Here is a 23812-nt window from a genome sequence, read left to right on the forward strand (position 1 = left end):
ACCCCAGGAGACCATTGGCCTTCTTGGCCACAAGGGCACATTGCTGGCTCATGGTCAACTTGTTACCTACCAGCACTCCCAGACCTTTCTCTGCAGAGCTGTTCTCCAGAAGGTCAGMCCCCAGCTTGTACTGGTGCCTGGGGTTATTTCTCCCTAGGTGCAGGTCTCTGCACTTGCCCTTGTTGAACCGCATGAGATTCCTCTCTGCCCAGCTCTCCAGCCAGCCTTGACTCAGAGAGTCCAGGTCTCTCTGAACGGCATCACAGCCCTCAGGTGTGTCAGCCACTCCTCCCAGCTTGGGATCATCAGCAAACTTGCTGAGGAGGCACTCTCCATATGTCTGGAGATGACCTCCAGAATGAGCTGTTCCATCRCCTTTCCAGGGATGGGGGTGAGGCTGACTGGCCTACAGTTGCCTGGGTCCTCCTCCTTGCCCATATGTATATATTGCTGTATGTTTGTAAAGACTTTTTTTTTAAATAAAAGAAAAGTCAAGGTCCAAGGCATCTCCATGCTAGCAGAAAACGGTTGGTCCTAGTCCCTCCCTGTCTCTGAGCCTCACCTGTAAGATTGAGRTAATCCTCTTCTCACAGAAAAGAGCAACCATGTGAAGCGTTCAGATGACATAGGATGGAGCACTGTTGAAACAAAATTAATTTCCCTTCTACCTTCAGGGCAGGTTTTGGATAGTGCAGCGCAAGTGGGTTTGGAGTTGCTGCTTCATCACCACTGGTCCTGTAGTGCTGCCTTGGCCTGTCTGCAACTAGTCCTATGGAGTTGAAAGGATAGGTGTCTCGTGGTAGCATGGAGGCCACAGGAGTCTGGACAACAGTTGAGGAGCTTGTGGTGTTAATAGATTTCCCCTGTGGTACCTAATTCCCTTCCAAGCCTCCTAAGGCATCTTGCTTATCTTCGTCTCTTTATATGTTGTCTACCATCCCTTTTCAGCCTCCCAGCAAGGCACAGCCATGCACAKCTCAGAGCTGGTTCAGCACCCAACATGTGCTGTTTAGCCAGCGACTCCTACTTAAGTGATGTGACACTTCTTACCTTTTTTTCAGTGGAAAGACAATGTTTGAACCACAGGATGTCTGAGATAAACAGATCAGTGTCGCTATCCGCAGGGATGAGACATTGGCCTAACTGGGCAACCCTGCTGGGGAAGTAAAGTGCCTCATTGCCACTCGGTTTCTGTGGCAGGAATGGGTGAGCGTAGTCGATATTCCTCTGTAACAACGACAAAAAAAGCAACAAAGAACCTACTTGACTTGAAGAGGGAGCCTGTGTMAAAGTGCAACACTCCTGGTAGGTGGAATCAAAGTTGCACAAACMACCTCGGTTGAAACATATCTGCACTTTAATGGCCTTTTAGTAAAGCATTTGAGCRTATTCAAGTAACAAAATGATGCATCATTGTGTATTYGTGCCTTAGCAAAGACCKGKGTTACTATCAGCTRGGCARTGAAGYGTGAAAGGAAAATCTTTGAAGTATYTGTCTTAAYTCCTGGGCAAATATTTTGACTTGCCGTTTTTTTCAGATTTTTGATTTGATGGCCAGTAGATGAGTGGATTTATTTTTAAGGACTTCTYTCACTTAATGTATTTCAACTCTTGGCCTGTGCATAGTGAAAAGAAATTGAGTTTAACACCTTGTGCTGAAAGGTAGGAGCAGGATCTGCGTGCGTGAGCTTGTGGTGAAATGCTGCTCTGAACAAATTCACTTTTGTGTGACTACACATTGTCAAAGCTGTTGTAAAGGCAGTGTAAACTCACGTTATCCTGGAAACAGTTACCGCTCTGTCTTTTTTGCTCGTGTAGGAAATGAAAGCCATATAAAGGCTGTTATAAAGCAATAGCACTGTAAATACAATCATGGTAGTTCCTAGCAGTAGGTGCGCTCTTACTATTGGAGTGATTCTCACTGAGTACAGAACCACCACTGGTGAAGTTTGTGGACCTCGCAAAGGTGATGGAGTAGTAACTCTGGTTAAAATATGATAAATGACGTAGAGTAATCTGGATCCCTTGAAAACTGGCCYCCCACAAATCACATGTGAAATGACCCAGAGCAGAGTTGCGTCTAGGGGAGCTAGCGGAGCGGTGTGTGAAGAGGAGGCCTCTGCCCTGCAGGAAGAGTGGTCGTGAGAAGGTGGTTGTGGTTGTAAAGAACAAAGAACTCCTGACTGCACCACCAAAGCGGGATTCAGGTGAAGTACTTAATGCCATCTATGGGCATGTGAACTGGGGAATAGGAACTTAAGGGTGTTTGTTTGGTTGGTTGGTTTGTTTTTACTTCCAACAACTGCATTCTTGAAAAACACCATCGCAGTACCTTATTTAGCTGTGATATCTGTGTTTTAAAATAGATACGGGAAAAGCTAGAGAGCAAGCAGGAGGAACAACAGGACAATATTTGGAGGGTGGAGAAAATACCTTGACCTGATCTTTTTAAACCTCTCACTGTTTGACCTATCGGGAGAGATCGAGAGATCTCTTGCACGGGGAGAGGATGCTGGACGCTGCTGAGTCTATGGGAGATGACTGTGGGGAGCAGCAGCYGCTTGGGAGGCGAAGCTAGGAGGCAGGCGCGCGCTGCAATTAACTGTTGGAACAAACTAACGGAGCGGGATGGATTCTCCATCGCTTCAGATCAAGACTTGGTGTCTCTTTGGAAGTTGTGCTTTAACTAGAAGCAAGTAATTGGGCTCACTACATGGATAACGGTGAAATCTCCCTGCCGATGATTTAAAAAGGARGTGAGACGAGTGTCCATCGTGAAATGGAGACCGTTGCACTTCCATTTTTTGGAAAGGCAAAATCCCCTAGCACCATTTTTGCTCTGAAAGTAAAATGCCGTTGTGAAGCACAGCGAGTGATTTCGCGTAGTAAAGTGCTGGAAGTTGTTGCTTGGATCTCCTCCTTCAAATGAATTTCCCCAGTTACCTGAAAGCTTAGAACAACTTTCTGAAAGGGAAGTGTCATTTCTATGTGCTTTACCGCATTATCTGCCTTTGGAAAAGGGAAAGACTTTCATGCTGAGCAAGCCTCTAGCATGTCTCTTGCTTTTCTTTGAAGCAGCCAATATGCCTCTGCTGAGCATCCCTTCGCTTCCATGCTAATCTTGGTGCCACCTCAGTRGTTTAATGTGAAAGTGATTTGATGTAGCTTTAGCAGTGGATTATGACTTCAGGTAAAGATGGACAAGCCAACCAGAGAAGACCTTAATTTCAAGGTCCACTTTTTTCTCTCCAGATGTCGTCTTGAGCATGAACAACATGAGCAGAGTGGCTTCCGTATGAAGGGGTTTTCATAGTTTGCTAAGGAAAAACTCACTGGTGTGTGTGTGTGTGTGTGTGTGTATAAATATATGTTTTTTTTTTTTTCCCCCTACCCCCTTGGAAATCAATCCTGATACTGTCTTCTCTTGCTACTCCTTGTTGATAAGTGATAGGACTAACAGTGACAGAATAAATATCCTGCTTTTTTTATCCAGCCTTGCTTCTGCACTGAGCATCCTTGTGCATTCCTCCTTTTCTTATGTCAAGCCCCACTCTCAGCGCAAAGTGCCCCGTGTGCGTGTTGCAGTCYGTGGGCTTGAGCCTTGTGTTCAAGGGAATTTAGAGATACATAGCTTTCTTTTTTTTTTTTTCTTCCATTTTTTTTTTAAGAGGTATCTGTGTCAGTTTGGGATTTAGTCACTTGGTTGTCTGAAGATGTGTGGCCAGAAGTGCGTCTCCCGCAGCAGGACAACAAGGGGGAACCGTGGCTGCTGAAACAGGCAGCTGGGGCACGCAGGGCTTTCAGCGGAGCGTCTCCAGCACGGCGACTGCACCCTGCTGAGCTCTGGCCACCTCGGCTGTAAGGTAAAATATTAGCTTAAACTCCTTTCGTTGCCAGTGACTCAGCAGACGGGCAGTAGCTTTTTGGGCACTGCTGCCTTGTTTGGCTTTTCACTGTGAGTCTGAACTGAGGCTGGCAAAGGCTCTGAAGCTGMAGGTCCAACCCCTGGCAGGATCAGACGTGGCTCTTGTTCAAAAGTCCTTTCCCGGTTTGCTTCTGTGAAAGCAAATGTTTTTGTCAGAGTTTGCACAAGCACCTAACAGCTTATCCGTGTTCTTCATTGCCTTTTAACTTTCCCTGCGGTGGGTTCACAAAATCTGCAGTTTGTCCTCTGCTCTGCAATGACAGTTTTTAATTTCACTGTTTGTACGATTTTGTTTGCTCAAGTGGAAGCTAGACCGGGGCCTCTCATTCCTCTGCTGTGCTTTTCCTTTTTTCTTTTTTCCTTCTCCAGACCCSTGCAACCTTACCCCACTGCTGTCTGCAAACAAACCCCAAACAGTACTTGGTTTCTAATTCTGTTTTAAATGTTCTTTTCAGGAATATTAATATGCTGGATGGTCTCTTGTGTTCAGATGAGGCATAAACAATTCAGACAGCAAATGCTAAGGAGCAAGTGCCGTTAATGGACCCAGATGGCTCCGCTGCCAGTTTTATGTGACATGTTGCCTGCATTAGCCTGGGAAACTTTCTGCTCTTAAATATCAAAGAGCTCTATTTAATGCCTCCTTTGTCCAAACTTCTGCAGGAAGCCTCCTTAATGGCGCGTAGTAGTGTGGGTAGGGGAGTGCTGGCAGCGCCATCCGTCTGACCTGGTGTGATGATAGGGAGGAAGCAAGTGGGCACAGTTACCTGGGAAGGGTGAGCTGAAAGCAGGTTGGGATGATGCTGTGACCGAGATGTGAAGCAGAAGCTTTCCGGCGGAGGCCACAAGGGCGAGTGAAAGAAAATGGGCAGATTGAGCTGCATAATGAAGAGGAGAGGTCAGAAGGGAGATGCAATTAAATCTCCCAAGATACCGCTTAGCACTGTGCCTTTTGCTCTTGGCTGTTGCCAGCCCCCGCTGACGCGGATTGTCCCGGGGCCACCTGGGGTTGCAAATTCTGCCTCCTCGCTTCCTGCTGGGGGGAAGCAGAGCTCATCCGTGTACATATCCTCGGCGCTGTTTCTGATTTCCAGGAGGATGTGGATGCTGCATGTTTACATTGGAGTGGAGAGCCGCGGAGGCCCGGAGGAGACAACGTGCTCGGGAGCCGAGCTGGCTTTGCCCGTCTCCAGCTCCAGACAAGCTCAGTAACTTCGTGTGCTTGCTCAGGGCAGAGCTTTACTTTTTGCTCTTCAAAGCGATTCTTGCACGAGCGCAGGCTCACACAGGCTCCCTGCTGCAGACATCTGTCGCTCGCTCCTCTGCCACGGCCTGCAGCAGAGAGGCACTCGGTTAAAGGTTGACAGCGGCGTGAGCGGCAGATGCCCATGAACGTTGTCCCTGCAGCGTGTGCTCTTCTGCTTGGCCTGTGCCAAATGCAACCCTGTTTGCTTTGTGAAATAACTGAGGAAAGAAGAATAGAGAGATGGGAAAAAAATGCAACTCAAATGTTGCATTTAAAATTGTTGTCCTTTTTTTTTTAAAAAAAAMCTGAAATTTGTTGTTTCTGTCCTAAAGAATTGAGGACTCTTTACAGAAATAGGTATGGGATAACTTATTTAGTGGATAATCTTGAAAGACCTTTAGGAGCTTCAGCTCACCAAGCTGTAACACGTGTAAGAATTATCTGTGGGACTTGGAGTACAAATATATAATATGCAGATGGCAGAGGGAGTTCACAGGGCTCCCGGTCCATGCCCAGGGAGCGGATGCTCTCTTGCCAAGAGACCATCTGACAGCCTCTTCCTTTTAGCTGACTCCTTGCATCAAAGGTGACCTGAAAAACATTTTCTTTTAATACATTTAAAAGAAAAAAAAAGCACCCAAACTTAAAAACCTGAAGTCTAGTATCAAGAGCAGTCGCTCTGCTTAGGAAGCCCGTACTTCAGACAGTATGTTTTGTTCGTCTTCATAGATACTGAAGCATGGTGGCCACACACAGGAGTGTTTTGGGGTCTGGTTCTGGCAGGCGTGGAGCTCTCCTGGGCAGCGCCTGCATGCTCAGGGAGGTGCATGGGAGGACCCTGCAAGCGGGCCACAGAGAACGGACTGGTCTCCAGTGCTTGCGAGGTAGCATCATCTTGGCTGGGGTTAGGATTGCAGTGTTGGGCCGTTACGAGGTGACACCGATGGTGCTGCTGAGACTGTTGTTACAGGACTTACTATGGGCTGTTAATAGACTCTTCTAAGACTTGGGTGCCTATCTTGGGTGCCACCTCGTGGGAGCAAGTCCAGAGGCGTCTCCATCCCTGTCCCCTTCTGCCGGCTCCTTTCCGCGTGCCCGCGGCACCTCCAGCTCTGTGAGGTGCGAGTGCTGAGCGATGCCCCCGGGTCGCTTTAAGTGTTTGACCTCTACTCATAGCCAGCAGGAGGCCGGCCGGGAGTGCAAGCGATGGGTACGTTCTGCATCCAGGGCCAAAAGGCCTCCGATACGCAAAGCGGTGCATTTAAATCACTGCACACGGGAAAACAGCAAAGCTAATTTTTATGCATAAGGTTGAGGGTAGAGGAGAGATTTGTTTCAAAAAAATTTTATGTAAGGACTCCTTCAGTGCCTAATTATCATTATTTGTTTGTTTCTATATCAGTCWGTCCTCTTGCCCAGGCGGTGGTCCATCCAACAGAAAGCACATTGCCTACTTAAATGGACCTCACACTCAAAGTTAGCTGGAGGGCCAGAGAGCGTTATGACAAAACCTTTAAACTCCTTAAGCTGCCTAGATCACTCCAAGGAAGCAAGCAATAAAAGAGCTGGAATAAAATGTATCTCACAGTGTCCTTCACTTCTGCTGACAACAGCAGTTTAAATTCCTGGTGCAACCTTTTAGCATAGCTAGCTTGTAAAAACTAATAAAAAAATAAAATGAAGTCGTAACTGCTACTTGCCACTGCTGCTCTGATGGGAAGGAGAGAGAAACGGCCTCTCTTTTCTGGTGAGTCTGTGCTAATGGGCTATTAGTGCTACTAATCTTATATTCTGATACACTAGCATTAATTTATATTGTAATATTTACATTATGTAAGTTACACAGTGCTTAGTAGAGAGGAGCCTTTGCTTTTGTCATGAAGTATTATTTATCCCATGAGCACTCTAATATAGTTTTAGAGCCTGCTTTATTTTTAAAAAGACTTAAGTTCTCAGGAGGTTGGTTTGTTTGGATGTTGCAAGTTTGGGGATCCCTTTTGACAGGTCGTTGAAAGGAGCTGCCCCTTCTGCCCACTCTGCGTTCTTAGGTCCTTTTCCCCAAGAGCAAAGCATCTTGAGATTTAGGGCTCCAGGATAATTTATGACTTTGAAAAAATGTAACCAGTGGGGTTTTTATTTTATAGGCTTTCAAAGCTCGCGATCTAACAGCCGGTTAGCATAGCGCGCAGGCACCGGGTTTGTGCAGTGCCATTGCCATCTGCCGCTGAAGCACGTCTTCTGCGGGGCAGGTTGCAGTCAGTCCTCGGCTGATGCCATTGAACAGCAGATTTGCTGATGATTTCCGAGGAACTCGAGAAGGAGCTTTCCCGGCCAAGGAGGGTGTGGGTCATGGCTGTCGAGTCCCGTTTCTGCAAACATCTCGGGAGCCTTGTGCAGATGGAAATGTGCCATGGCCTGCAGCTTGCCAGGAGAGGGAAAAGCTGTCTCCGTGATGTCCCTGAAGCTCAGAGATGCAGTCTTGTCTGAACTTTGCTAGCCAAAGTGGAAAGGATGAAGGTGGCTTCTATAACCCCTGGCAGTCTTGTCCTTCAGGTCCAGCACGAGGCCCCATGATGCAGGGAGATGCTTCTGCTCTGCTTTCTTCCTGCCAGCAGCAGGTTTTTACCAGAGAGGGTGTGAAGGGGACACCCCTGACACCACCTGTGTTGGACGCCCAAACTGTGACTATCCAAAAGCGATCGTTAGTGGGAGGGTGACGGCAGGATGCAGATAGCCCTGATGGGCAACGCTTGCTCGTCATCTTCGAACTAAAGGCAATGCAACACACAGCCAAGGCGTCAGCTGCTGAACGATAGTCGCTGCGGCCTTGGACTGTGGTTAGCAAGAGGGATTTCATCGTGTTCACTTTCTTTAGGCATAACTGCTGAGATCAGACACTTGTTTACAGCAGAACCGCCTCTGAGGTGGGATCTAACTAGGGAAAACGCCTGGACGAAGAATTGGTGTGAATCGCTGGTCTCGAGCAGGGAGCGTTGGGGAGAGCTCGCTTAGGGAATGCAATAGTTGGCTTTTTGTTTCTTTTGCTTTTTTCCCCCCTGCTGGGAAATGGTGAGATGCGTGCAACTTCAGAGCTATAGGTTGCCAGGTCTCGTAGTGGAAATGTTTTCTGCGGTGGGAGCTGAGCAAGCCTGCTCGGAGCTGATTGAGTGTGGAGCTGCTGACTCATGTCTCATCCCATTTAACTCCAAAGGATTTGAAATATCCCGTCTCTGGGCTGTCTGCTTTGGAGAAAGCTATCAGTAGCAACGTGTGCAAAGCATACCGATCGTTCTCCACTGCTGTTCTCTCCTCCGAGGCACCTAAATATTCTCGTACGCAYGCTGGGTGTTGGGCCAAAGTTTGGTGCAGTGGAGGTCACTCTGTGTGGCCTGGGCAGGGCTGCCAACCACGGCCATCTCTTGTGACCTTCTGCTGCGTCTGGCTGTCTCCGTAGGTGCATATAGCACTCTTCTATGCCACACCGTCAAATGTGGTGACAGGAACGGGAGGCTCAGAGCTCATTTACTGGTGTGCCTGTGACGGGGAGGCTCTAGATGGTGGATCAAGACCGTCAAAACCTTGCTTGGGTGATTTTGGCTGGGTTGCTCTTCACTACCGGTGCCCTGCGCTCCCTTTGCAAGGCTCTAGATGTGCCTCATCTGGATGTGTTCAAGGAGATATCCCTTGTCCCAGGCCTAATCCTGTGTTTCTTCAGTCACTCTGGAAAGGCAGCAAGCCCCAGGGTGTGTGGTACTTGGCAGAAGAGCGTCCCCCAACCTCCGATACTCCTCAACTACCCAGCCCATCAGCCCCACAGGAGTACTGGGGTGTAAGGCCGGCTGCTTCGTGAATCTCTCGTCCGTTTGGAAACGGTCCGAAGGGAGCATTTTTAGCCAAGATGCTAATGAGCAGCTTCTTTTGCATGATGCCTCTAGGCAACGGGTAATATGTTTCTTAAGTGCATGTGGTTTTGTTTGTGTTTTTATATTAAACAGGCGAAGAACCCTTGAGATCAGCCAGTGGAGGAAGAAATAAAGTAGCACAGGGCTTGGCGAGTGATGCAGGAGAAACCCGAGCTGAGACGTGGCACAGGAGGTAACGCACACAGGAGCGCTGCCGGCTCAGCCTGCTCCACGCCTGCCAATAGATTAGCTCTTCCCATGCTCGTGTAACACCCTTTCCACCTGTATTTTGACACCATCCACCAAAACGTCTGTGCAGACTTCCAGCACTGCTCCGCCTTCTCCCCACAGCGGTGTTAAAGAAACGGTGAGGTTGTGAAAGCATTCGGGCAGCTCCAGTGCGTGTCACTCACGGAGCTGTAACCCTCTTCCAGCTTTTGGCCGTCGGCTCTTTTATCCCGTCTTCTGTTACTTGCTGAAACTAGCTAAATACAGATAGCAGATCTGCAGGCTAAGAAGCAGCATTTCRCAAGATCTTGATTTCAGCAGTTTATAGTCTATTTTAAAAGCAGTGTTGAACGTCAGTAGTGGGCAGCGCTTGGCTGCCCTGTGTCCAGGTGCCTTGGGGTCCGAATGCCCGTGCGCAGCTCAGCCGGGTGTCAGGCTCACAAGCCATTTGCACAAACTGAAAATTTTTCTTCTTAGCATTTGGCCGAAGCGTAACGGCCCACGATACCGCTAGAAGCAGCCTAGGTGCTCCCCAGGTCCCTCCTGGCCTTGAATTCCCCTAATCTGTGAAAAATCACAGCTGCATTTTTAATGACCAGTTCGGGCTGCTGTTTTGACTTGCTGTCAAAAAAGATTTCTCCCAGAGCGCTGTGTCCTTGTGTGTCGCATTCGGAGCATCTGCTCAGTGTATACATGGATTGAATCGCTTCCAGCAGTCTTCGCAAGCATGCTGGGGATTTCCTCCCAGAAATCCATCCCTGGGCCAACCGTGCCGGACYGTGGTTAACCTACAGGATTGTGGCAATCAAGCCATAATGGCTTTCTTTAAAGATGCGCTTTTTTTGAACCTGTTCTCTCCCCACCCCCAGCTGCATATCTGTACATCTGAGGGKTTTTTTTCTGCCTTGTTCGAGTGAAAGAGTAAACCCTTTTTCATTTATTCTAGAKCAGCCCTCGAGCTCAGCTCCTGTGAGAGCCTGCTGACTTCGAGTTCTAAAGATCTTGCTTCTTTGAGGCCAGGCTRTGGTCTTCCATCTTGCCTCAAAGTTAAACCGAATAAGAAAATTCTTTTTTTTCTTTAAAAAGAGAGAAAGAATAAAAAATAAGCATGCTGTTTCAGGGAATCATTGTTACCTGCAGCAAAGGAGAATGCCAGCATGCAGAATTTCAGGTTAAATTCTGGTTATTTAATGAAGGCTTTATTTTTAAGCACCTAACATATTATTTAGTAAGTGTTTCGTAGAGATAAGTGCTTCCTTTTAAAGCTGTTGGCTGGCTGAGATCCAGCCTGTGATCCTACATTAAAACATTTTCAGTGTTTAAACCACTACGTTGTAGCGGTGGTTGGAAACGGCAGTTCTGATCCCTCGTTTCCTGCAGATTTGCTGATAACGAGGTCTGGTTGAGGCCGAGTTTTGGATACGCTAACTACTGAGTCTGGTTTCTATGTTGGCTCTGAATTTCACCGCGGGCCGGAGCGCTGGTTGCTGCCGTAATTGCCTCGTTGCCTAGCTGATGTTTTCAGGAACAAACCAGAAAAGAAAACACTCAAAGATAARCCGAGGGCACCTCGGTTCAACATTTAGGCCTAAAATTTGCATCCATCTCTGCATTTTATCCTTCCTGCTGCCTGAGTGCAGGCCTTCGGAGGTGGCAGCTGAGCTGCTCCAAGGTGGGCCCCAGCGCACRTGCCCAGCGAGTGAGGAAGGCTTGTCTTTGACAGGCATTTCTAACGTTTAACTTCTAATGTCATCGTGTGGAGCAGTGTTATATATGACCAACAGTTGCTCATATCAAGTGACCRTCTTTGCGTACCAGTGGAATTGAGTGTGGTTGGTACCTTAAAACGCCGGTTAGGCCATATGCTATAGGAATGACTGTGAAACGTTCAGTGCAGTCCTGAAGATGAGCTGTGCACCTTGAGATGAGGTGCAGACAGCTGGCTGTCATATAATAAATATGTATATATACCCTCATATATATGTGCATGTATATGTACACWTGCATACAGGTGTAGGATTTATATGTACATGAACAGAGCAAAACAAACATGTCAGAGCTATTACATGTTTGCTGTCTTACGTAGGCCCTGCTTAGTTGTTGAAATTAGTCCAAATTTATATGGCTGTTGCTACAGCTATGTGTCTGGAAGGACAGAGGTAATGGATTCAAGACTTCCATTTAATATATGGGAACCCTCCCTTTAAAGCCAGCTCTTCTTGAGCGAGGTGACCTTGACTTTGCTGCCTTCCCAAGTTGGAAACGATGCAGGGGCAGGGAGATGCTGATCGGCGCAGAGAAGGCTGGCTCAGGCGAGCGAGTTGGAGGTAGGCAATGATTTGCTGGCTTGGGTGGTGGGTACCAGCTAAGCTCACTGTTAGCTGTCGCTTAGTCACTTGKCTTCTAAGGCAGCCCTTGCAGGCATGGGAAAAGTCTCCCAGGGGGTTTTGCAAACCATTCTTATCAAACTTTTCCTTTTGCAGAAACTCTGTATTGCAAGGATTTCTAAACCGTGGAATGTGGGCTTGTGCGTGCGTGAGCGCACCACGGTGTTTATAACCTCTTCAGGGAAAAAACGTGTCTAGAAAGCCAGCTGACGTTGCTGTCGTTTTCTGACCGGTGTACAGTCGATCTGTTCAGCTCCGGTTACGACACCAGGAAAGGTAATAGACTGACTGTCATCTTTTGTTCTGCCCCCGCTGCTCCTGCTACTCGTTCGGTAGAGAAAATCCACACTCCGACCTTCTGCGAAATCTGCGTTTTGAGTCTGCAGTAAGGCAGGAGAATAGTTTTTGCCCAAATCTAATTTGAAACATGACGACTGGACCAATCTTGAACAGCTTCCAACTTAACGATAAAGAAACTTCACCGAGTGCTTGGCAGGAGACTCTGTACGTAATTTAGATCATAATCAGATGCATTAACACATTTTCTGTGGAACTCAAGGGGGCCAAGAAAACTAAGTGTGCTGGGTAATTTCTTCCCAGATTTCTTTACCTGATCGTTCATTACTCTAGGGGACTTCATTTGCGGTCCAAATGTCACCACCAGAATCCTGCTGCTCCGTGTGGCTGCATTTAGAGTAGCTATCAGCATGCCTTCAAGCAGCCTAATTGGTGTTATCCTCAGCCTTTCCATCTGCGAGCGTCAGAGGGAGGACGGGGAGCACGGGCGGCAAGAGAAGCCAGAGCCGGGACCCAGTTCTGTGAAGCACTGAGCTGTGCCCCGTGCCTGTGGCTCGGTGGGAGGGGAGTCACTGAGTGTCCTCGCTGCCTAGCGCGCGTTTCACGCTAGGCGCAGGCTGGAGCTCCGGTTCCCGAGAGCTGCACGGGGTATGTGCTTCCTCCCCACGCTTTCACTTCAGCTCTTCAACATCAGCAGCTCTGATTCTGTAAAGCTTCTGAAAGCTCTTCGGCATGCTTGCGCAAAGGAACGATTGTGCTTCGTTGTTTTGTCAGGAATCCGCGCATGCCAAAAGCATCCGTGTCGTGAAATCTCGCCTTTGACAGCAAATTCTGTTGCCGCTTTGATAAATGATGTTTTGGATTTCTTTCTGCTCCACTGGTTCGTATTATCTCCCCCAAAGGCGGAAAGCGAAGTTCCTTGTCACTTCAATGTCTCCTCTGTGCGTGTGTAATAATCCTTCCCACATGTTTTATGGATATTTATTTGTTATTAAATGCTAATGTAACGTCAGAATTTCCCATCCCTCCCCAGCTGTGGTGCTACCGAGGCCAGGCATGGGTGAAATGGCTTTCCTAGAGATTTGCCAGGTTGGTGTGATGCACAGCCCAGGTCGGATGTGGCTGCTCTGTTCAGGATGGTGCAAGTTAAACAGAGCAGAAGTCGCAGATTGTGCAAGCTGGACTCTGGGTACTGAGGGAGCTGGCGGATGTTGTTGCCAGGCCGCTCTCCGTCATCTTTGAAAGGTCCTGGAGAACTGGAGAGGTGCCTGAGGACTGGAAGAAAGCCAGTGTCACTCCAGTCTTCAAGAAGGGCAAGGAGGAGGACCCAGGCARCTGTAGGCCAGTCAGCCTCACCTCCATCCCTGGAAAGGTGATGGAACAGCTCATTTTGGAGGTCATCTCCAGGCATATGGAGGATAAAACAGTGATCAGGAATAGCCAGCATGGATTCACCAAGGGGAAATCCTGCTTAACCAAGGTGATAGCCTTCTCTAGTGGAATGACTGGCTGGGTAGATGAGGGGAGAGCAGTGGACGCTGTGTACCTTGACTTCAGCAAGGCTTTTGGCACTGTCTCCCATAACATCCTCCTAGAGAAGCTCAGGAAGTGTGGGTTAGATGAGTGGACAGTGAGGTGGATTGAGAACTGGYTGAAAGGCAGAGCTCAGAGGGTCGTCATCAGTGGTGTGGAGTCTAGCTGGAGGCCTGTGGCTAGTGGCGCCCCCCAGGGCTCAGTCCTGGTTCCCATCCTGTTCAACTTCTTCATCAATGACCTGGATGAGGGGACAGAGTGCMTCCTCAGCAAGTCTGCTGATGATACCAAGCTGGGAGGAGTGGTTGAGACRCTTGAGGGCTGTGATGCCGTTCAGAGAGACCTGGACAGGCCGGAGAGCTGGGCATAGAGGAACCTTCTGAGGTTCAACAAGGGCAAGTGCAGAGTCCTGCACCTAGGGAGAAATAACCCCAGGCACCAGTACAAGCTGGGGGCTGACCTTCTGGAGAACAGCTCTGCAGAGAAAGACCTGGGAGTGCTGGTGGATGACAAGTTGACCATGAGCCAGCAATGTGCCCTTGTGGCCAAGAAGGCCAATGGYMYCCTGGGGTGCSTTAGGAAGASYGTTGCCAGCAGGTGGAGGGAGGTGATCCTGCCCCTCTCCTCAGCCCTGGGGAGGCCTCATCTGGAGCCCTGTGTCCAGTTCTGGGCTCCCCAGGACAAGAGAGACCTGGAGGTACTGGAGAGAGTCCAGCGTAGGGCTACGAAGATGATSMGAGGGCTGGAGCACCTGCCCTGTGAGGAACGGCTGCGAGAGCTGGGCCTGTTCAGCCTGGGGAAGAGCAGACTGAGGGGGGATCTGATCARTGTGTACAAGTACCTGAAGGGAGGGTGTCAAGAGGATGGGGCTGGATTCTTTTCAGTTGCCCCGTGTGACAGGACAAGAGKCGATGGGCAGAAGTTGAAGCACAGGAAGTTCTGCCTGAGCGTGARGGRGAATTTCTTCCCTGTGAGAGTGTCGGAGCACTGGAAGAGGTTGCCCAGAGAGATTTGTGGAGTCTCCTTGTCTGGAGCTGTTCAAGGCCCGCGTGGATTCAACCCTGTCTACCATGCTGTAGGTGACCCTGCTTGAGCAGGGATGTTGGMCTAGATGATCTCCAGAGGTCCCTTCCAACCTTAATGATTCTATGACTTAGGGTAGAGAACTGCCCTTGATGCCTCTAATTTACTGGCATAGATGTAGTCTCAGGGCCAAACTGGCCAGCAACCAGGCGGAAAATCCACAAAACGCAGAATCCTTCGTTCCCCTTTTCAGTAGTCTCAGAGAATCGTGTTTGGCTATAAAGCATCGATGAAGAAAGGACTGTGATTTATGGACCCCACGTCTCTTAAGTCATGGCAATGATGCTTCGGCCACTGCTAGCTGAAAGGTGTTTTACTTGCATGCAACAGAAGATTGTCATGGCTAAGGGTGGAAAGAGCAGATTTATTCATCTAGCTAGACAGTGTGTTTGCTGCTGGGCAAATACAGAGTCAGCCTCCATCCACTAAGAGCTTTGTGGCCACAACAGGGTGTAGAAGATCCTTTGGAGGCCAGAGAAGGAGCTTGTTTGATGCACCGGTTTCTGTTTGCTTATTTGTTTTTTTTAATAATGAATTATCAATAGTGTTTACCTCAACAATGATGAAACTCAGCGTCCCAGATTAGCAGAGAAGAGCTTAAAATGATTTTTAAAAGGAGATAGTGCAGCAGAACATAATTTTGATGAAGAAATTAGTGTCCTGAAAAACTGGAGGCGATTGGATTGAATTTGCATTTCATGGACAGAGCAAGTCCTGATGTCTCACCCCTGTAACACCAGTGTGCTTGCTGTAGAAACATTGATGAGGTGGACAGAGCAGGCCAAGAGCTGTCCCCCCGAAACACCTGCCTTTCCTTGGGTTTGCCAGCTAAGAACCGATGAGTTATGTTGCTTTTCAGGGTCTCACATTTTTTGCCCAAGACATAAAAGTTACAACTGTTGGGCCATCCTGAACAAACCCTTTCCTCCATCTCCTCCATGGGAGCCTTGAAGAACCAGCTGTATGGGCTCCAAAGGGTCTGTGCACCAGGCAAGCAGGCACATGAGAGGGGCAGAAAATATCCCTASTCTCTTTACTATTTATAGCCCATTCACAAGCAGCTTCCTTGCTTCTAGGGCCCGAATTATCAGCTGTGACGGGTGTATTTTCCTTAGGTCAGCTGCACATACCAGTGACCAACTTGTCTTGACAAGCCCAAGGGGGTTATCGCTTGGGTTGATGCTGTTGGTGTAGCAGCACTGTTCTGCCCTCCTTGTGCTTTGGCTGGAGTAGAGTCGTGCTTCACRAGCTGAGCTGCTGAAGGGTGTCCGAGCACACCAGCGATATGGAGGAAAAGGAGGGTTTTGTTGTATGTTTGCTTAAAACCTACTTTGGCTGGATTTAAGAGCAGTTGATTTTCAACTTGTCTTTGCACCAAAACACTGCAACCATTCAAACAATCGCTCGGTTGAAACTATTGGATTACCTCTCACTAAAGCGTTACTTGATTTGCTTCGTCAAGCCCGTGAAGGTAATAGCTTGCTTTAGCCTTTGTCCTCCAGAAAGGATGAAAGACGCTACCGTCCAGGGCAGGGGTGCCCTGCAGCCGTTGGTGAGTTAGCGCCCTGCCGCTTACCTAGGTGGTGCGGGATCCATGTGGCTCCTGGCTGATGGAGACAGCTAAGCCCCGCAGTGGTGAGTCCCCATCAGGAGCGAGTGCTGGCCCCGGGGCTGCTGAGGCTGTTGTTTCGGTGCAGGCTCGCTCGTGACAGATGGGCTGTGTTGCTCACCTGCCTTCTTCCCTTACTGCGTGGATCGTTTAGCTGGGTAAGTGTTTTTTGCTGGAGACCTGCTGATGTGTTCCTCTTACATTGCAGTTGTTCTTCCATTGCATAAATTGAGTAGGCACTAACAACTTGGACCTCGAACGCGGCTCCTCTGAAAGAGCAAGCRATGCAACTGAGAGAGCTTGTCCTCTTGTTAGTCTTATTCTGAAGTGCAAGATGGGAGGCATTGCTCTTTTTGCTTCATGGTTTGCCTCTGAGGCCTGATTGGTCCTTCTGCATGGCGAGAAGAGCAGAGCTAYGGCTGACCTGAGGGAACAGGGGAGTTTAAGTGCGACAGGGATAAGTTTAAGTGGCACAGAGGTAAGTGAGGAATGGAAAAGAGAAGACAATTAAACTCTTCTGATGGATAGAAATGGGAAGCCTAAAGCTGGCAATAGGATGCTGACTGTTGTGTATGTGTGTGGTTGCCCTCCACTGGTTGAAATGAGAATGATCTCCCTGTGAGAGGAACGCTTTCTTGCTAAGATCATCTGTGATTCTTCAGATTGGCAACGAAGAGAGTCGGGAATATGTCAGATGCAGAGATGAGTTTAGAAGTGGTTGAGGTGGCTGATCTCCCTTCCTCTGCAAGGCCACACTGAACAGAGGCAACTTAAGAGTTCGCAAAGCAGAGGAGGAGTTGCCCCATGCCGAAGGATGCATAGAGGTCAGCATTGTCGTTAAACGTTGCCAAGGATTGCAGAGGGACTTGGAGTTGTGCCGAGGGATGGCAGGAGAGAACTTGGCAAGACCTATGAGATGAGCTGGAGCAGATTCATTGGGAGGAGAGGCCGGAGAGGAGCAATTAGAAACAAGTCAGAAGTGTTTTAGGAGCCCCAGTGTTGCCTGCTGATAGTGGACAGGGTCGTGGTGGGAGAGGGGTGCAGGTGTTTGCAGCTGGTTATCAGGGCTTGCAGAGGCTGCAGAACACATGTTGCAGCAAGACACAGCTTGGGGCAATCTGTCAGCAAGGTCTGGTGACCTGCATGGCACATTACACCTCAAAACACGCAGTATACCTCTTAGCCTTCTGGTCCATTCAGCAGAGTAGGCTTGAATTATGCACTGAGCTGGGAATTACACAAAACTGGTGCAAGAAATGCCCTTAGTTTCCTTCGGGAACAAGGAATAGCAAACAGCTTAGGAGCTGCAAGAAGCCTCCAAGATCACCTCCCCTTGCCTTTGGCAGATGCACAGCTCAGATGTACTTGGTATGTTCTCGGGGTGCGGTATGGGGAAAGAAGGATCTGGCTAACACGTGTGTGTGTGAGTGTTGTGAAAGAGAAGATAACCCAGTTGTTTGTTCCCAACAATGTGGCAAATTCTGGCCAACTTATTTGGTTGACCGTACTGCCCCTCTCTTTCTTTGGAGTTTTTTTTTTTTTTTTTTTTTTATGCAAAAATGTTTTGAGTAGAGACAGCTCTGTAAATTGGGCAGCCTTGAGTTCATCAGCGCTTAACTGGCCGTTTCAGTGGAGGATCAGAGGCTTAGAGGATTCAAGGGAATCATGGCCAGGACTTGTGGCTTCCTGTGCTGTGTGTTACACCATGTCCTTGAAGGCTGCAGCTGTTCTCTAACCCAGATAAGGCTGGTCAGCAAAACCAGTCTCTTGTGTTCAGTTATTCTAGATGAAGACCAGCAAAACCAGGAAGATAGCCTTCTGATTGCAAGGCCAGGCTAAAGATGAAAACGTCGTCCTGCTCTTGGAAACCCTTTCATGGTGTGAGTGCTAGGAACTGTAGATTCTTGTCTTCTATGGATTTTGGCAAGACAAATGTTAGAGCTGGCTTAAGGGAAAATGAATCTTGAGTTCGAAGCTTCTGAGAAACTTCTGAGTTCGGTGAAACTTAGTTAATGCTTTCTAGTAACAAAAGGGGAGCTGAATTCCCTGATGTCCTCCTGGGAACTGATAAGGAGCTTTTGGAGGGATAAAAGATTCARAACAAAACAAAGTGATACCCCTGCATAGGACATGCAGAATTCCAAGGCAGCTCCAGATCYGTTCTTTTTTCCTCCCACTAAAATGACCAGGCTGGGGAGCACACGCCTGTGTGTGGCTCTCCAAAGGCTGGACACGTGAAAGGATTTGGGGAAAATGACTGTGTAGCGGCTCAGTACAGAGATGGGAGCAGAGGAGTCCTTAAAAGGATGTCTCTTGAAATGTCTCTTAAAAGTCAACCCAGCCCGTTTAATCTTACGCTGTTAGTCTCATGAATGTTTATCACCTCCTACAGGTATTAAGTCTTACGACACCCTTAAAGTGCCCTAAGGTTTAACGTAGAAGTGCTATATGTGTCTTAATTTAACTGATTTATTCCTCTGTCAAGCAGTAAACATTAGAGAAAAGAAAGCACACTGTGCTAGATTTTTTTTTTCCCTGTCTCCACGTCCTCAGTTTAATGAAGAGCTTTTTATTATTATCATTATTATACATTAGCGCTTTCTCCATTTTGGATCTCTCCAGGAAAGACTTTCACTTTCTCTTTGGTGTGTCTCATAATCATAGAACAAAGCAGGTAGGGAAGGACTTCTGATCCAGCCCCCTGCTCCAAGTAAAGCTAACTACAAATTTAGATCAGGTTGCTCAGGGCTTTGTCAAGCTGAGGTTTGAGCATCTCCAGAGGTGGCTATAGGAATAARATAAGAGACCATGTCAAAAGCCTTGCTAAAGCCGAGGTCACAACATCCAGTGCTTTCAGCTTACCTACCAGGCCAATCCCTTCATTTATCGGAGGCGATCAGATAGGTGAGGTGCAATTTGCCCCTGCTCTTCCCAACCACTTTCTTGTCCTTTCGTGCCCCTGGGAGCGGCTCCCAGCAGGGTTCGCTCCATCCATTCCTGCCCATAGACTTTTGCTGGCAGCAAGGTGCCATGCAGGCAGCTGGCCAGGGCCAGTGCAGCCTTGGTATGCTCTTTATTCCTACCTCTGAAGTACAAATACTCTCATGAGCGAGCTTGTGTTGTGAGAGTTAACGCTGGGAAACTTRCTGCAGATAACCTTGGCTTCGTCTTGACTTGGCTGCTCTTGGGCTTTCATTGCCTTGAAAAAATAAAGCCTTTACGATTGCTTAGAGACGCTTATGGCTGTTAGTGTTTAAATAAAGGGATTAATTTCAGGCATCCCACTGCTAAACTCGTGTRTCTGAATCTTGAAAAAGTGCCTTTTCCCTGTAAGGTGTGAACAAGCTCTGAAAACCAGCAAGTTAACTTGTATCAGTTAGATGAACTGTAACTTCTTGTGAGGAGCTGCTAAACTCTTCTGCATCTGTTTTCACTTGCCAGGCAATGGAAACAATTACATAGGCTCCATGAGAGAGGGGTCTTGTGGCATGAGCAGAGGAAGGTGCGCCCAGAAAGCCTTTAAACCCAGTACTGCTGTTGATTTTATTGACCATTCTGAGCCAGTATTTTAACATTTCCATGCCTTGGTTTCGCTATCTATATTTACTTACTTCTTCCTTTTGGATTATTGGGGACTGCTTAGTGYTAATGTATAAAACGCTGTCGAGGTAGGATGCCAAGTGAATACAAATATTTTATTTTTAGGGCCTTTTGAAATCTTGGACTTTTTGTTCTCCCTTTTATCTGTCTCTCTTTTTAATCACGCAAAATAGAAATAAACTCAATCACAGCTGTTGCTGGGAAGGAATCATGAGGCCYATCCAGCTGGCTCACTCGGGGGCAGCACAGTTTTGTTCCCTGTGCTGCATTTCAAAAGTACTTTATCTCATTTAGTCTTCTGCGCGGAGAGTGATGAGGGTCTTTCACTTCTGGCAGCACTCTTCATTGATCCAAATGGGAAGGGTTATTTTTAGGTGTCTGTAAGTAGATGGATATCAGGCACCATGGAAAGGGAAAGGAGCTATTTTTGGAAACCCATCAGCAGCAGGAGAGCAGCCTTTCTGGCAGGTTCTGCTGCAAGTTTTGTCTTCAGCTGGGCTATCTCAGTGGCTTTTTACTGATGTCAGTACCCTGTGAGCRTGATTTGTTGGGTTTAATTTGCAGTTCAAATCTAGACTTGAGAGTTGCAAGAGTTGTCGCTACATTGGTTTACATGARTCATTCCTCCTAAAGCAGCCTTGTTGGAGGGAAGCAGGACCGCAGTGTGGGGTGATGACTGAGCTGCAGCTCTGTCTTCATTGTGTAACCAGCCCAAGCATGTCTGGCAGCACACACAGCTGGCCTGGGCATCGGTTAGGGTTGAGCTGGATGTTTTTTTGGTCAGAGGATGGAGGTCAACTTTGGCGTGACATGAGATACAGCTCTCGTGGGATGACTRCAGTGGAGGTGAGCCCGTAGTTTGAGCCCTGCACTGAAAACCTGGTGCCTGATAGTGCTGTGCTGCAGGCTTTGTTGTGCTCTGGGGCAGGTTGATGGCATTTATTCCGCTTCCATGCGGTGCAGAAGGATGACACATTCTCTGTTTTGTTCCGTCTCTTTCGTAAGCGTTTGGGGACGGTGGCTGTCTCGTTGTGAACCTGTGCACGGAGCTCGCTGCTGCTGCACGCACCGTTAGGTGCTCCGGTTTTGTGGCTGGGAATGGAAGAGTGGGAGTCTGGAGGGCAGTGACTAAGCCTACACCATTACCGGCTGGAGAGCTTGAAAAGCCCAGGAAGGAAACACTGTGCATGTRATTTAGTGGCCCATTATCTCCTTTTTCTCAGCAAAGACCCAGGTCTAATTTCARAGGTCAGAACCTGCTCTCACCTGGGTGTTCCAGGCCTTTTATGTAGTGCTCCAAAGCTGTTACATAAAATTAGCTAGCTGCTCGGGGAAAGCTGATATTAGCTCCATATTAGGACTCTCTCAAAGCTCTTGATCATTTACTTGATGGGCTCCTATTTAAGCTCTTGGGTACCAGGTAGAAAATGGAAGACAAATAGCATCTGATGCTGCTTCCTGACCGAATAGAAAAATCAGGTGGGCTTTTTTGGCACATTTCCTGTTCTCCTTGTTTGATCTTTTTTCTTTTTATTTTCTTTGTTTTTCTTTAATCTTTCTAGTGAAACTCTCCTAGGTAGGCCAGTGGACTGACTCTAGAGTGGAGTTTATTTTTTCTTTACCAGACTTCCTGATGGCCCAAACGTGCTGAGAAGCATTGGGAAGGGAAACACATGATTCTGAAGCAAGATTAAATTGTAAAGCACATTCAGATCTGCTAGGCAACAGCATTGACACGTTTAAATAAATCTGCTGTTGAGTAATATGGAGTGACATATTGGGAGCAATTAAAAAAAAAGCAGCACAGATTTGGGAAATGACTGAAACAGAAACAGAACATAGATGTTACAGAAGACAATGAGTAGAAGACAGGAAGGGCTTCTGTACAAAAGGAGTGCATTGGAGATCAAGGATATCCATCAGGAATGATGAGACAACAGTGGAAATGCAAAATTATGCTGGAGTTATCTGTTGGCAATAGGTGTTTGCACTTCTCTGCCAACGCTGATGGTCACAAGGATTGAAAAGGAAACTAGGAAACTAGTTCCTAGTTCAAGGAGGAGGTGAACCCATGATGGGACATCAGAAAGTTTTGAGAAGGTAAGAGGGCTGTTCCTGTTCACCTGGCTTTCTCACTGCTGTTCCTCTGGGTGTATAGTGAGTTGGGTCAGAATCCTGTTGTCCTAATCACTGTGTCAGTACGTAATATTGTACTAGAAGAAGAGGACACAGACTGAGTTAGGAGGTTCTGGGCTTGAAGCTGGTGAAGTAGCTTGTAAAGTTCATCTGTGGAACTCACTGCTGCAAAAAGTCATGAAGCCAAGTGTTTGATGTGATTTATGTATTCATTTATTTTAGCAGTTCTGACCTTTATATAGATAATACTGTTCATGATTGATTGCTTCAAAAAAGTATTTTGGTGGGAAGCTTTCACTCTTAAAGAGCTCATGCAACTCTTATTTGCTTATTTGTTCTGAATGATCTGCTCCGTGATTGTAATTTTGTGTCTTTTACACCAAAACAACTGGAAATTGGCACTCAGGAGTGAGGGGTTGGACTAGATGGATTGTTGGTTTGATCTGATGKAGCCATCCTTGTGCTTTTTAAATTACTTTTGCTGGATCCTACACAGTGGTCAAATTGTGTTGGGATTTTTATGGCTATCTTAATGACTCTTGTTGAAGCTGATGCCTTCATTTCTATCTGTGTGGCACCTTCACTGTGGCTTGGGCCCTTTTGTGAAGATAGTGGCTGTGTTATGGAGCCCTTCAAAGCTTGCGTTGGCAGACGGTTTTCCCAAGCTCTGAGACGATCTCCTTTTTTTGGCTGGGTATCAGATATTTAGTCTGGACCTGAGCAGCTCTGATTTTGTCCAGTGGCTGGCAATAGTTAACTCCCACACTAGCCAACTGGTTACGCTATTAAGCAGCAATGGTGATACTTTCCCTGCCTGTTGGTCGCTGGCTTCTCATGGCCAGCAAGAGCCAAACTGCCAAGGGAAAAATATGCTGAGGTTGTTTATAAAGGCATTCGTCTATCATCTTGCTCTTACCTTTCCATGAGCTGCACGGTTCCCAGGACCAGGGCGTCTCAGTGCCAGTGAGTCAGATATGGCAGGGGTGTTATTCTCAATGCCATGGTGTCTTGGGAGGCCTTTGCACTGTGGAAGGTGCTTGCTGTTGTGCTAGGCACCACTGAGACCCTACTGAGGCCTTTCTACCTTCCTGGCGAAGAATGGACAGAAAAAGGGGCACAGGGAGCCATTGCCTTTGGAGGTCCGAGATAGACAGTAGGCAGGGAGGTATTGCCTTCTGATGGGCCGGGGACCTCAGGCAGATTACTTGATCGCCACGTGTTTTGTCTCCTCCTGCCCCCATAACAGGGGGATAACTGGAATAACTGTTGGAAATAACTCGGAGGGACATTCCTTTTTTCTTTGGGATTTCTCAGCATCTATCACATGAATGGTTCCCAAAGACGGGATGAGTTGGAAATGGTCTTTGAAYCATTCTGGTGTTTGGACCATGGATGACGGCCAGGATACTGGCAGCTCCTGTTGGAAGCAGCTGCTTCCTCTGCACTGGCCTTCTGCTGGCAGAGCATCTCCCAGCCCATTTCTGAGCTGTTCTGAGGATACTTGGCCCCGTTTATGCAGCAGAAATAGCTGTTGTGCATTGGCGATTTCTGCCTGGAGTATTTTTAAGCCTGGTGTGTTCTATCCAAGGTAGGTTCAGCCTTCCCAAATACACCCCTGTGCTTACATTTGGATTCTCCTCACCTTCTGTTTTGAGCTGGTGRGTAGGACTGTGCATACTTAGGTTTACTTGGGCAGTCTAAGTGTGGCGTGTATCCGCAATATGTGTGGTGGATGGTTGCTCAGGTTTTGTTGTTGTGGTGGTGTTTTGTTTTGTGTTTTGTGCACCTCTGACCCATGAAGGGCATTAGCAATATTAACTGTTCAGAGCCCTTTCAGTTATGAATAAGATCTGTCCTGCGTGTCCT

The 23812-nt window shown here is 47.8% G+C and overlaps 1 protein-coding gene across 8 annotated transcripts in view; it reads left to right on the plus strand.

Annotated features, from left to right (window-relative positions):
• The window catches only part of EXTL3 (exostosin like glycosyltransferase 3), a 120744-nt gene that overhangs the window by 60361 nt on the left and 36571 nt on the right, over nucleotides 1–23812 (plus strand). The window contains exon 3 of one of the 8 annotated variants that reach the window (XM_085305642.1): nucleotides 9167–9266. The exons of 6 other annotated variants lie outside the window; for them this stretch is intronic. The gene's annotated coding sequence lies outside the window, so the exon portion shown is untranslated. Of the gene's footprint in view, nucleotides 1–9166; nucleotides 9267–11784; nucleotides 11965–23812 lie in introns of those variants that run through there. One more of the 8 variants, XM_085305643.1, reaches the window with a different exon arrangement.

This window comes from Rhea americana, unplaced genomic scaffold (assembly GCF_003343005.1).
Source record: "Rhea americana isolate MKP2758 unplaced genomic scaffold, rheAme1 scaffold_225, whole genome shotgun sequence".
Classification (NCBI taxonomy): domain Eukaryota; kingdom Metazoa; phylum Chordata; class Aves; order Rheiformes; family Rheidae; genus Rhea; species Rhea americana.